We start from the raw sequence: 13,078 nt of genomic DNA, 5'->3' as shown, positions 1-13,078 counted from the left end.
GCGCGGACTCCTCCCTAGTTAAATCTTTATTGTTATCATAATTTGCTTTTATCCGTGCTCAAAGCTTGTCGCATGGCAGGTTACCTAACCAAAGCCCCATTCATTTCGCCGAGATGGGGCAGGCAGAACAGAACTGAAACCGAGTCTAACGGAGCCAGAGTTCTTATTTTTATCGTAATTGTTTTCGTTCATTTTTTTCACCTTCCTGCGAAAGTGAAAAGCAGGAAAATGGAGCGTAAATAGCATTGAGCTCTGTTGGCTTGTTTTCCATTTTCCGCTCTGAGCCTGAGCTTGCTATGCAAATCAATAAAAGTTGATAATTGAGATTTCTTTAACAAGATTTCGGCTGTCACAATGACGAGCTCCTGTTCCCTACTTGTTGGTCTTGCCCTCATGATAATGAAACAGATATCGAAAGCGTGCGGTATACTAAAATTATGGCCAGCGCAGTCAGCAGAAATGGCATTTCTAGTCTGGCACAAATTATAATTAGATTGTGAGACAGCCGTAATTCAGTTGGTAGGCCATAAAAATGATTCGGGGATGTGATTTCTTGGATACTGCTCATTATTTAATAAATTCAGGAAATCTATATCGTAATATAGAATAATTATATTTTGCTCATTACCTTTTGATTACTTTGATTTAAATAGCTGCATACTGAAATTTTTTTATTTCTAAAACGTACACCTCCATCTCAAGTAATTGTCGTATAAAATGTAATATTGTGTGCCTCTAGATAACCCAGAGATTGCCGTGATTGTCCAATGTTTTAGATATAAGCCAACAGGAATCCAGCGCCTAACTTACTAATTTTCTTATCTCTTTTTTGTTGCAGGTAAGGATCGATGAACAGTATTTATATAAACTGAACTATTTGGTAAGCAACTCAATAAGTTTGCCAATACAATTTAACACATTTCAGGCAGGCAGGCGCACTCCCCAATTGCCCCATAAGTATCTCGGGGTTTTATTTCCGCAAACATCCCGCTTCATTTGGCATTGCGGCAAGCAGCCGGCAATTGTGTGCCATAATTGAATTTTAAATAAACCCGACAGACACGCACGAGAGTCGATTGCAGTCGTTTCCTTTCTGCACTTCACTCTTGGCTCTTGTCTACTTTTAAAACTGTAAATAAATTTCATCGAATTTCTTCGCTGCCTGTTGACAAAGACGACCCTGCCGACGACTCCTTGCTCTGGGTTCCTTGTTGCTGTCGTTGTGTTTGCCGCATCCTGCGCCATGAAGTATGCAATTTTATTTCAGTGCGACCGACACTTACCTGGCATCACTTCCCTTTTCTGGCTTGAGCCTTTGTGTTGGCAGCTTAAAGGGCATAAAATATTTAAGTTTACGTTTTTTTACACACACTACGCTATGCTTTCCGTATAAGGATCACGCCTTTCCCCTGGGCTTTGCTGTTTTTTGTTGTCTTCTGGCGTTGAGTGCTCTAGACTTGTATTTCCTCTAACTAGATTCGCCTAGTCAAGGCTTTTTCGACTTGACCACCCACACCCTTGCAGTTAGAAAGAGCCAATCAGGCTTATTATACCCTCGCAGAGGTAAATTTAGTTTCTGTCAGAAGTATATATACTGTAGAATCCGCTTATAGCGACTTTCAAGGGACCGACGATTTTTCGTCGTTATACCCGGAAGTCTGTCTGGGGACCAATCAAGCCATCGAGTTTTCGTCGCAATGCCCGGACGGACACTATAAGCGGAGTCGTTATAACAGGATTCTACTGTACTATATATTAGTTTTTTCCATGGTTTGCCAAAAAGTGCCGCAATACGGAGCTTCCATACCCTATAACTCGACCATTTTTTATCCGATTCGAACGTGGCATTCCTCAAAACACTTTTGTTGGGATTACTAAATTAACTGCATTCAAAGTTTTTCATTTCTTGATGGTCAAATTTTTTTAGCTCTGTTCATGTCAGATTTTCCCATGGCTTGCCAAAAAAACGTCTTATGATCAGTTTTTATGACAAAGGTCCATGAGCTTTTGCTGGCCTAAGCTAACATTCTTTCTAGGTTTTTTGTACGTTCTCATAACTATTATCAGCTGGCTATTTGATTTAATTATGTATATTGAAGACGGACAAATGTGGGAACTGGCTTGGCATTTTCAAGAATTAGCGTTCCCGAAAAACCTTTTTTTTTGCCAGTGACCTCATGCAAGCACGTCTGCCCGCCTGTTTAATATTTGCTCGACCATTGTCATTGGCCAAGCCCCTACCCTGGCCCAAACTGAACTGACACGACCTGAACTGGCTATTTGTGCAGCACTTGGCTCTCCTCGACCAACCCTCCAGCTCTGATTACCAGCAATTCCGTTTTTCCTCACTGCAAATATAATTAAGTCAACACACAAACACGTCCAGATATATCTGTGGACAAATAGTGCGAGTGAGTTGCATGTGCATTTTATTTAAGAGTTCAATAAGCAAACTTTGCACCGAGTCAAGAGTTCAGCCATTAGGTAATTAAATTAACACTTGGCCACACAGCCCGGCCACTAATTGGCTTCCATTTACCATTTAAGACAAATCCGGCGAGGGGAAAATAAAGAATGGAGCAGAACCTGGAAGCTGATTGATGGGAAGATAGAGATGTAGGTCCGAAACGAGGCGATAGTAGTCATTACTGCCATTTGCGGCACACTTGGGGTTAGCAGCCATGGCAATAGTTCCCAGGAAAATAACCTGACATCAAAAATGCTTCAGCACTGGTCAAATTTGAAGAAGGGTATGTGTGCGAGTGTTAAGGGTTGACTGCTCACTGGACGCAGTGAACCTGCTCGAAATTAATGTGCCACGTAAAAAGGGTAATTTCCAGAAGCCACGTCAAAGGTGCCCAAGTTCCAAGTTCGGGCCAAGACTTGTTGCGTGCTTTGTGCACTTTTTCCTTTAAACATGATCCCATTGTCATAGTGAAGTCAAGTGCAAAGGAAAATAAAATATTTTCCCAACGAAACGGAAAAGGGTAGAAAAACCAGGAACCATCGAAATAGACAAGCTGCGAAACTTTTGTGATGTCTAAAAGGCTCTGCTCATTAAAAGAAAAGTCTAGGGGAAGATGCGTTTGGTGTTGCCTTTGGCGTTAAACTCATTAACGGTAATTGCAACCTTTTTTTCGAGCGCGCATCGCTTTTTTAAAACGCAATTTTGTTAATTAATTTTTGCACATGACGACCGCCGTTTGAGTAGCGCGCTCGTTAGCCCCTGCAGAAGTCGATGATCTGCCTTTTGAGTATGTTGTCAATCAGCAGCGGAGCGTCCTTGGCTCGTCTATCCAGCCGCCACTTGTAGCTGTCGGCGGGGCGTTTAGATTTGGGTTTTCGGCGCATTTCGCTTTTCAATTACGGAAAAACAGGCCCCGCAGCTCACTTTAAGAATTCGGATTGGGATAACGCGCTTTACCGCTAGAACCGAAAGCTAGCGGATCCGCCTCCTGTTGCTGACACTGATGATGATTGTCGCCCCGAGGGGCTTAGCCCGAATAGAATTTTGTTCACTCAGAAAAAACTGGTTTTAGAAGACGAAAGGAAATTGGTTTTGGAGTTGGCGACGAAACACAGAATCGATTTGTTTTTCTGTTTTTAAAATTATTTGAATAATCAAACTTTGAAATATAAAACAGTAATATAAGAAAACTTTAAATCTAAGCATTCATACTTTGAAATAAAGTAAAAGTTGTGAAAATATCTCCAAGTGCAGTACTTTCACGTTTCCACCCGCTGCAAAATAATTTGTCTTGCGGCGAGGTGTTCTATTATCAAGCGCCGATGCCGAGTGTGTGTGTGTGTGTGTGTGTGTGTGTGAGAGCCACTGAAAGCCAAAAATAATATCCGCACTTAGAGCGCACTCCAGAGATGCCCTGCCCAGATACAAGGACTTGTTCCTGCCCCGAGGCGGTTAACTGAATTTGAGATAGAAACGAAAGAAAGTCAAGCCAGCCGGCGAAAAAATGTGAAAACAGGGCTTAAGGAGCTTCTGTGATTTATAAGCATGTGCTCGCCGGGAAACCTTTGCTTTTTACTTTTCTTTTTTTGCACTCCTTCACAATCAACAGTCCCTTTCATGGGTCAGTGCAACTCACATAGATATAGACAAGGGAAAGCTGTCACTGCTGTTGTAATCAACTTAATTGCAGGAAAACTGAAACGGGGAACCCCAGAAAGGGAGGGAATTCCGCAAAGGAAAAAGCGAGTAATTATGAGTAATTGCTATTAATATAGCTAGCTAGCCGAAGGACATATTCATAGCGCCAAAAGGCACGCAATAAAAAACAAAAAAATTACACCAAGCCACCAACTAATAAAACAACAAAAAATATTCACTGAACGGAACAAAATACATTTGATTATAATCTACAACCTACGTCAACAGCAGTATGCAGATACCACGAGAACAACAAAGAGGGTGGTTAGCCCTAGACAAAGCTCGAAAATTGATATTAATTTTTTTACCTTTTTTTTTAGCCTCGGCCCAAGGAATGTCCATAAAAAAGCAGCCAAGAACAAAAGACATAAGCAGAGGAACGAAATATTATGAGCCTAGTTATCGGGGCACTCCCACAAAACGGGACCGCAATGTGTTTCCCTGACATTCATTTTTTGCTATTTAGCATCGCTAGGAGGCAGCAAAAATATCAAATTAATTAGCGAAGCTTTGTGTTGCGGAAAAAAGCGCCAGGCAACCGCAATGGCAACAGTGGCAGCTAGAATAATTTGGCCAAATTAAAATCTTATTTTTAGGTCGCCCAAGCCAAAGAAAAATGTCCCGAAGTAAATAAGCATGACCGATATAATCCAGACAAAAATGTTAAAGAGTTCTGATTTATAGAACTTGTTTGTGTTTTCCTCATAGTTAAGAACTGAGAATCTCGCATTGAATAAGCCTACCTGACATTGAGAAATCTATCAGTTCAGGTTACAAACTAAATGGCTTGCCTAGGAAGAGTTAAGCAAAACAACTTCATCAGTGGGCCGATGTTGTGTCCCTTTTATTGCCTTTCGACTCCCTCTTAACCGCTTCCATGACTTAATTATGTTTTCGTAATTGTCTCTAAATCACGAAAGCCATAATTAGATTGTCACAAAGCACAAAAGTATGCAGCGCTCTTGTTTACCTCTTTGTTGCTCTCTACGGCATTCAGAAAATCTGTCTTTTCAGCTTTTTAGAATTTAACTGCCGGCAACAGGGTGCGGAAAGCAGCTCGCTTATAAGCCAACGAGAACTATTTGCAGTGAAACAAAAAGAAAAATGGCAGAGACCAAGCACGGAGAAAGTGCTGCAGTCAAAGTTTTTAAGTGTTTATTTCAATTATTGTTTGGCTGCGTGTTGTCTGCTCCGTGTTTTTGGTCCTGAGAAAGCGGGCAAGCGCTCGCGGGGGCAATTTAATTTTCCGCGTTTTGTGCACCCCCAAAAAGAGTGGAGAAAAACAATAACAAAAACTAGTTAAGAAATGCAAAAGTTTTTAGCGTGAAAGTTCGTCCATCGTATGCTTTGGCCCAACTCCCCTTCTGGCTTTGTTTTCCTTTTCATTCACGTGCAGTTACTCAATTTTTGTGCTCGACGCGAAAGAGTAACAGAAGGGAAAACAAAGCGACTCAATGGTGAAGGTGAGGGAAAGTCCTCTTTTTAACTCACACATCGACGCTTTGGTATAATTAAACTTTATACTATTTTCTCCTTTTGTTACCGACCGAAGCTAATGCTGGCGAACTGGAGTTGCCGCAACAATGTTGCTCGCAGCCCAGCAGCAACCTTGGAGGGGGAACCTGGCCAACAAGCACGCCTCCTTTCACTTGCCACCCGCCCGCCTGCTTTCTCCCCCGAGCCTTTTCGCCTGCGTCTGTTTAGTGTTGCGTGTCGCCATATTGTTTGCTTTATGTCACACACTCGCCAACACTAACGCACTCTCAGGTTTATTTGCTCCGACTGCCATATATTTTACTCTCAGGTAATTGCGGTTTTTATTTCACAAAAATAATAATAGCTGCACCTTCGGGGGTGGCGCTGTGCGATAGTGTGTGTGTATGTGTGTGTGTGAGGACGTGGATGTGAAAGTGGATGGATGGCTGTCGGAAGTTGTCAGGCTACAATGGCGAAAGGCGAGCGCCATCTTAAAGCGACCAGAACACGCGTGCACACAGGGTCTCAACCACTTTAAAGCCGGCAGCCGAACGCTAATAAGACACAGCGCTCCATGGACGAGGGAAGTGAAAGGGATGTTGGGGGAGGGGGGCAGAGCAGACAGCCGCCTTTCATGGATGTGTGGGCTTACACTCCGCATACAGCAGGCTGCCGGCTCTGTTTGTCTGTGCGAGTGTGCAGTATAAACCCTGTTAACACACTTAACGACAAACAAAGCTACAAACAACGCCTGGCCGGGCACACACCTTCCCCTTGCCGCACCCCGCCTTGATGCCCCAACTATGGGCATAACTTTAGTGCTCATTGCCTGGCTCGCTGCCTTGACTTGGCTCGGCGCCAAATTTAAATGAACTGGGTCGCCGGCGACGATCTGCAAAAGAACCCCGCATTCGTATGAAACTGTGCAGCCTGCGAAAATAGTGCTGAATTAAAGGGGTTGCACTTGCCAAAAAAAGAAGCGGCATGAATCGGTTGCTGATTCGGCAAAAACTCTCTTATATGATAGAATCTTAGAAAAATACGGTTTTTCACTGATAAGTACAATATCAGTAATACCAGAAATTAAAACTGTAGTGGAAGGCCATGCGATTTATCCTGCAGTGTATGGTAGAGGTATGCATTAGCATGGGTCTTAATTACATAATATCGGAATGAAGAAATTCGAAATGCCCAGAGGACCCTTGAAAACAAACAAAAACCTGTGCGAATCCTGGCCCCAAACCGATTTGCGGGCGAGTTTATAAACAATAGTTCATTTGCGAATGCTCCGAGGCAGACTTAACCCACTGTGGCCCGCTTTAACCCCTGTGCCCAGCTAACCCGCATAATGTGCTTACGCTTCATCGATTGACCGTTGTCTGTGGTTGTGTGCGAGAGTGTGTGCCTGTGTGTGAATGGGTGTGATTGACCGGCGGAAGGTCGAAGGTGAGCTGCCAAACACGACGATCGAGGAGAGCCGCGTGGTGCTAAAAATGTTAATGCAAACCATTGGGGAAATCAAAAATGGCTCCTCCCCCGTCGGAAATGCAAGTGAAAATTGTGGCCAATATATTCGTAGGCATCCTCTTCATGCAATTTGCAAGGGTTTCCCAAGTGGCCTTCCGTCCCTTATTTCTCCGCCCTGTTTGTTGTCAAATTTGCGCAGCAGCCGCTTCCAATTGCAACAGCCAGCCAAGTCATTAGCATAAACGTAGACCGGCGAAAAGTAGCGAATCCATTAGAGCCCGTGGCTACGGAATAGGCACTCGAAACGAGCCATGAGCCCCTGCTTTTGGAAACTCTTTAAAGATTTATGAAGCGTCAAATATTTATTATGCTCGCTTTGGAATATAAGGCAGCAGAGCACGCGAGCCCCATCTTGGCACGGAATAGTCCGCAGCGAAAGGAGAGCCAGCCACCAGCCACCAGGCATCTCACTAAGCCTTTGCTCCTCGCTCCACTCGTCTGCCGCCTGTGCGAACACTTTTTGAAATTGCAAAGCGCGCAAATAAATAAAAACATAAAAGTAGGCGACGCAGAGGCCGAGGCTGAGCAACAGCAGCCGAGCAGCAGAGTCTTAGCACAGACAGCGCGAAAATAAAAAGCAAGGCGTAATATAAAATAAAACACAGGCGGAAAATGAAATGAATTAGAGCGAAGCGCACGGTGATGGGTACAAGGAAAGCAAACGACAAGACACAAAGAGAAAAACCGCTTCGAAATCGAGACCAAAAGATTAAGAACAAAACATACAGTGAATTGTGCTATAAAAACATAGCATACATATGTAGGTATTCAAATCTGAGGATGAGTTCCAAATTAAGGGTGCAAAAATGTTCTCAGTGCACCGTTGCTGCCACAAAAATTGCAGAGGGAAAGTAAAACAAAATCAATGCGAGAGGCAGGATGGGCCTCAGTCGCATTTTACTTTCCCTTTTTTAGGGGTGAGAAATGCGAGGGGATGTGGCACTTCAACCCTTTCAACAACTCACGAGGAAACGGCGGCTGCAGCAGCCTCTTCTCGCTGCGTTGAAATATGTGGCCCCAAATATGAAAAATCTTCTCTCGAGTTTATAAAAATACTTCTGCTGCGGCAGCAGCAGCAACAGAAACAGCAACAGGAGCAGGAACACGTGTGCTGTGTTTCACCCTGGCACTCGTTTGTTAAAGTGTTGAAATATGTCAAACATCGTCGAAACCATTTCATTTGACTGGGCGCGACTGTCGCGGCGGCTGGCCTTTCAGCAAATGCAAAACGCTTGGCATATTTTTAGGCGCACACAACCGGTGACTAATGATGATGTGTGTGTTTGCCCTCTGCTCCTATCGTGCTCCTTTGCTCCTTTGCACCTTCTCTCTCCTCAGTCTCTGTGCTTAACTAATGAGGCGCATAAATTGTACAAACAAAAATCTCCACGCTCCAGAACAAAGTTGCAAATTTTATGAGTTTCCCGGCTAAACAATAGTTACATGGAAGTATAGCTTTAAATAAAGGGGACGAAAATCTTTCATTTCGAAATGGTTTTTTCTTGGTTTCGACTTTATATGTAAATATAAATAAGTAAATAAATACATTTCTGAATATATAATGCGTTTTTTTTTAAATTTAAATTTTAAGAATCAATTTACTCTCTTTTGCAAACTAAAGAAAATTTTCAAAGATTATTATTGAATAGTGGTGTATTTTTATGAGTGCACTAGAGCATATTCCATCAGACAGAGCCTGTCTAGGCATTCAATCAGTTAGACACAATTTAATTAACACATTTTAGCTGCCTGTTAGCCCCCTTCGCCGACGTCTGTTTGTCATTTGTCACGCCTGCCGTAGCTGTTGCCTACTTTTCGATGCCAACGGGCCAGCAGGGAAGCTCTACTTTAAGATGGAACAGAGGCCAGAAGCCACCGAATCTATTGCGGGATCCCTTGCTGAAGGAATGCACGTCACGCTCCAATTTGCATCACGCGCCTTCGTTCTGTCCTTAAGCCCCGCCTCTGGTGGCGTCCTCTCATCAGGTTCTGTCCGTCGAGAGGAGCTAACCAGGCCACACGGTCAAACAAAACGAGTTCAAAAACAAGGGCGCACAACAAAAACAGAGCAGTGAACCAAGCCAACCGCAATTTGGTCATGTTCAACTCAATTTTCGTTACGTAAACTGCATCATATGCCGGGCATTCGAATAGGACCTGGCTGTTAGACATAACTTTTGTGGGAGGAGGAGGAAGGTGGGGGTGGTCGAGCCGTTTGCATGTACATATTTTGCTTTTGCCGAAAAAAAAAACCCAAAAAAATAATTCCCCAGCCGAGCCTCGATGGCGGCTTCTCAGGCGCTTCAAATTTAATTAAACATGCACACGTGAGCAAATGCAAATAAATAAAAACTTTATGGCTTTTGGCCAGAGCCGGAACGGACGCCGAATGTGGAAATGGAAAAACGAATGGCGGCTGTATGCGTGCGTCTTTGGCGTTTGGTATTTGCTGGCAGTTGGTTGGCTGGCGTGCTTATAAGTTTTAAATTTGCACCAGCCAGCGGTTTCGAATAAATAGAGAGCCCTGGTCTGGTCGGCATTTTTTAGTAGAGTGTTTGCGGCTTTTTGCAGAGAAGGATCGCCGAACTTTTTGGTTAGTTTTACGTGTTGTTGGACCAACACGTTTTAAATTGAACGGCTTTGGGGCACCTTTTTCATTTTTTGTCAAGTGGATGGATGATTTACGCAGTCGCAAATGCAGCAGAGAAAGGGACAGTAGCTCAATTTAATTAAAATGCACTTAAGGACTTAGGCTCATCCACCCTGCGAACTGCAGGACATTTTTTAATCACGAAACAACAAACTGCACCAGCTTTGCATATGTGATTAAGGCTAAAGCCCCATCAACAGCGTTCTCATTCCGATTATGCTGCTGACAAATGTCGTTTCTAAATTTACAACGTTAACCAAAAAGGAAAACTTGCGGGGACATGGAAAATTTATGATGAACATAATAAAATAGAACAAATAACAATTTAACTTTGGCCAGGACGCTCGGACAGCGGACAGCGAACACACAGTACACAAAGGGTCAAGAGAGCCAGCCAGCCATGTAAATCCTTCTGCGGGGTTTTTGTTAAAAACTGCATAATTCATATGCAACTGGGGATGAGGCAGGTCAAGGGACAATCATCATCATCAGGATCCAACCCAGGCCGCAAAGAGCAGGGCTTCAAAATCTCCATGGCCTCGCTGTCCTTGTGTATTTCATTTAAAATTTACAAGTTAACAATATTAAATATTAACAGTTATTTATGCATTTTTCGGCACAAATCAAAAATTTACATACATGGCAGAAAGTTGGGACTGCCTGTGCATCGTGCATTGCCCAACCCTCCGCCCTGCTCACAAGATGAATGTGCTGATGGATGCCGGTCAACATTTTTCATATGCAGGAGACATTGTATTTATGTATTTGCCTTTCTCCACATTTTATTCGACAATATTTTCGTCCTGTTCCTGGGGTTCTCCTTCTGCTCCGCCGGCCGCAGCGAATGTTGATTTAAATAATTTGCTTTTGGCTTTTGTGTGTGCACTTGTGACTGTGTGTATTGTATGTGCTTTGTGTGCTGTGTGTTTGTGGGAAAACATTTTTGGCATATTATGTGTGCTTTACTCATTGTTTGACTATGCATTTTTGTTTATTTGTCTCGGCTTCTTCAGCTTAAATAATATTCCGTCTGGCAAACAACAAATCAATCTTAATTTATTCAAATTTATTGCCGTTCTCAGAAGTTGAGTTGACTTTTTGTAGCTGTCTTGCCGTTTCGTTGAACCCAAACGGAAGCTGTTGAACAACGCTTAAGTTTTCCATAATTTCTTTACAAATATTTATCAGGAACTTAGCTAAGAATTTTTGTAACCCTCTACTCTATTGCCTTGACCCAAAGCAGCCGACTAACCAACGCTTATTTGGTGTCTAGGCAATAGCCAGACGGGGATGCTTCTAATGCCTCAGTAAATATTTGCTAATTCCAAGGCCTAAGTCGTAGACAAATTTTCTCAGCCGAAAGGCAAAACTTTTGCATTTTCGGGAGCCGCCCGCTGCTCAAATATGCAAATGAGTTGAGATCCGAAACTTGGCTGCTGTAAAGTGCTCCGAAAGTGGCGTCCCACACTCAACAAACAGGGCCGGCAACAAAAGCATTAGCCAAAATGTGCATCGCTCCAAGTCCCGGTCCCGGTCCCGGATCCTGAACCCGAATCCTGGTTGCGGTTGCAGAGTGCATTTTGAGGCTGAGCCGGGCGAGAAGAGCCGAGCCAGTCAAGGATTGAAAAATAAATGGAGTGTGTGACTGGCAAGTGGCCGGAGCCCGGACCCGAACATAGGGATTACATTTACACACGGTGCCTGGCGGAGGCAGAGGCGGAGGCGGAGGCGGAAATGAGGCACGACTTTTGGTAATACGATGATGGTGCCTGTTCCCTGGTTAGCTGCCATCCAGCCCTCCGCATCCTCCGGTGTGCGCTAGCCGCGAAAATGCCAACAAATCATTGCCAGGACAACCAGACAGGCCAGTACCACCAGTACACACAGCGAGAAACTAAGGCACCTAGAAACTGCATTTCAATTGACAGGATCTCAATTTCGCTTCTACTTCTGCGGATAGAATCGCGCTTTTCGAGCACTATATATGCAGCGGAGAGCTAACTTTTTTGTTTGATTGACAAGGTGTGTTGCATCTTCTTGTGGTATTTTCTACCAGTGCAGCAGGAGGCAGCAGACAGGCATTCAGCGGCTAACAGCCAGCAACATCATCATCAGTCTGAGCCTAAGCCGCATTTTGTGGATTCAGACGTTGGAGGCTCCAAACTCACCAGCACCTGCACCAGCACCCAGCCATCCACAGGCAGGCGGGAGAGTCCCTGCAACAAACGTGGTGGTTGCTGCCAAGTGATTTCTGGTCTAATGTTTTTTAATGCTGCTCATGTTGCAGACGGGTTGCCGACGCTGATGATATTGTTGCTGTCGACAGCAGCGGTTGCTTTGGTCAGCTCCCCGTAGTTGTCAAGTCAAACAGGAAAATGTGGGGCAGGAGGATGCACCTGCAAGGATTTTCGAGTGTGTTTGGGCGATGGAGCCTTGGCTAATTTTACGCTCTTTGTGTGTGTGTGTGTGGGGGGGTTCTGGAGAGTCCATTAGCATTTGACAAAGTTGTCCGGTGGTTGGCGCAACCAAAAACCCGCACTGTTAAACCTCCAACTCCGTGCCGCCCTTGCGCTTCCTGTGTTGCGGCTGTGTTGCCGAATTTGACACAACATTTGTCAAACCGCAAAATGGCTGCCACAACGTTACTTTCATTATGCAAAAGGGTCAGCCAGACAAACAATGGCAGCAACAGAGCTTCGGTTTCGGACCCCCTCTGTTTTTGCAAACCCTCTAATGACATTCGGTTTGCCTGGTTTTCTGGTCAGAGTCGGCCTAATAAGGTGCGATTTATCAGATCAGCAAACGCAATAACTTATACAAAGAAAATTACGGAATCAATCGTTTCAGTAGTTATGTAAATTTTTGAATTGCATTTTGATTTAGTTTTTGTATGGCCACATTTTTTCTCTGTGCTAACGTAAATAGGATGCATTACGGGAAATGCTCCCCAACATACATATGTGTAATTTTATTGCTCGCGGTCGACCAGGGAAATCGTATTGCGAAAATTTGCCAAATGCAATTGTCACAGCGAGATTTTGCCGTCAAATGATGACAAGCATGTGGACTGTGGGCAGCGACTGTGAAACAGGACCAACAGGAAGAGAAAATCAATTAGTGCGCACATATTTGGCAGGGCGCTAAAAGCCTTGACGGATGATGATCGATAAATTAGCGAAGCCTAGGTCCTCGGGCGGATGTCTGATGTTAGTGCGTATATTTATGAGCTGGGAAAATAATTTATTTACAAGTTAACGCTT

The 13,078-nt window shown here is 43.9% G+C and overlaps 1 protein-coding gene across 10 annotated transcripts in view; it reads left to right on the top strand.

Moving 5' to 3' along the window:
• The window catches only part of LOC108098665 (polypyrimidine tract-binding protein 1), a 133,403-nt gene that overhangs the window by 64,537 nt on the left and 55,788 nt on the right, over positions 1 to 13,078 (top strand). For 2 of the 10 annotated variants that reach the window (XM_017201743.1, XM_017201742.1), the window contains exon 1: positions 861 to 880. The exons of the other annotated variants lie outside the window; for them this stretch is intronic. The gene's annotated coding sequence lies outside the window, so the exon portion shown is untranslated. Of the gene's footprint in view, positions 1 to 860; positions 881 to 13,078 lie in introns of those variants that run through there. 10 annotated transcript variants of the gene reach the window in all.

This window comes from Drosophila ficusphila, unplaced genomic scaffold (genome assembly GCF_018152265.1).
Source record: "Drosophila ficusphila isolate 14025-0441.05 unplaced genomic scaffold, ASM1815226v1 contig_791, whole genome shotgun sequence".
NCBI classification, from domain to species: Eukaryota; Metazoa; Arthropoda; class Insecta; order Diptera; family Drosophilidae; genus Drosophila; species Drosophila ficusphila.
Note: the sequence above shows the minus strand (reverse complement) of the source record. Positions and strands in the feature narration are given on the sequence as shown.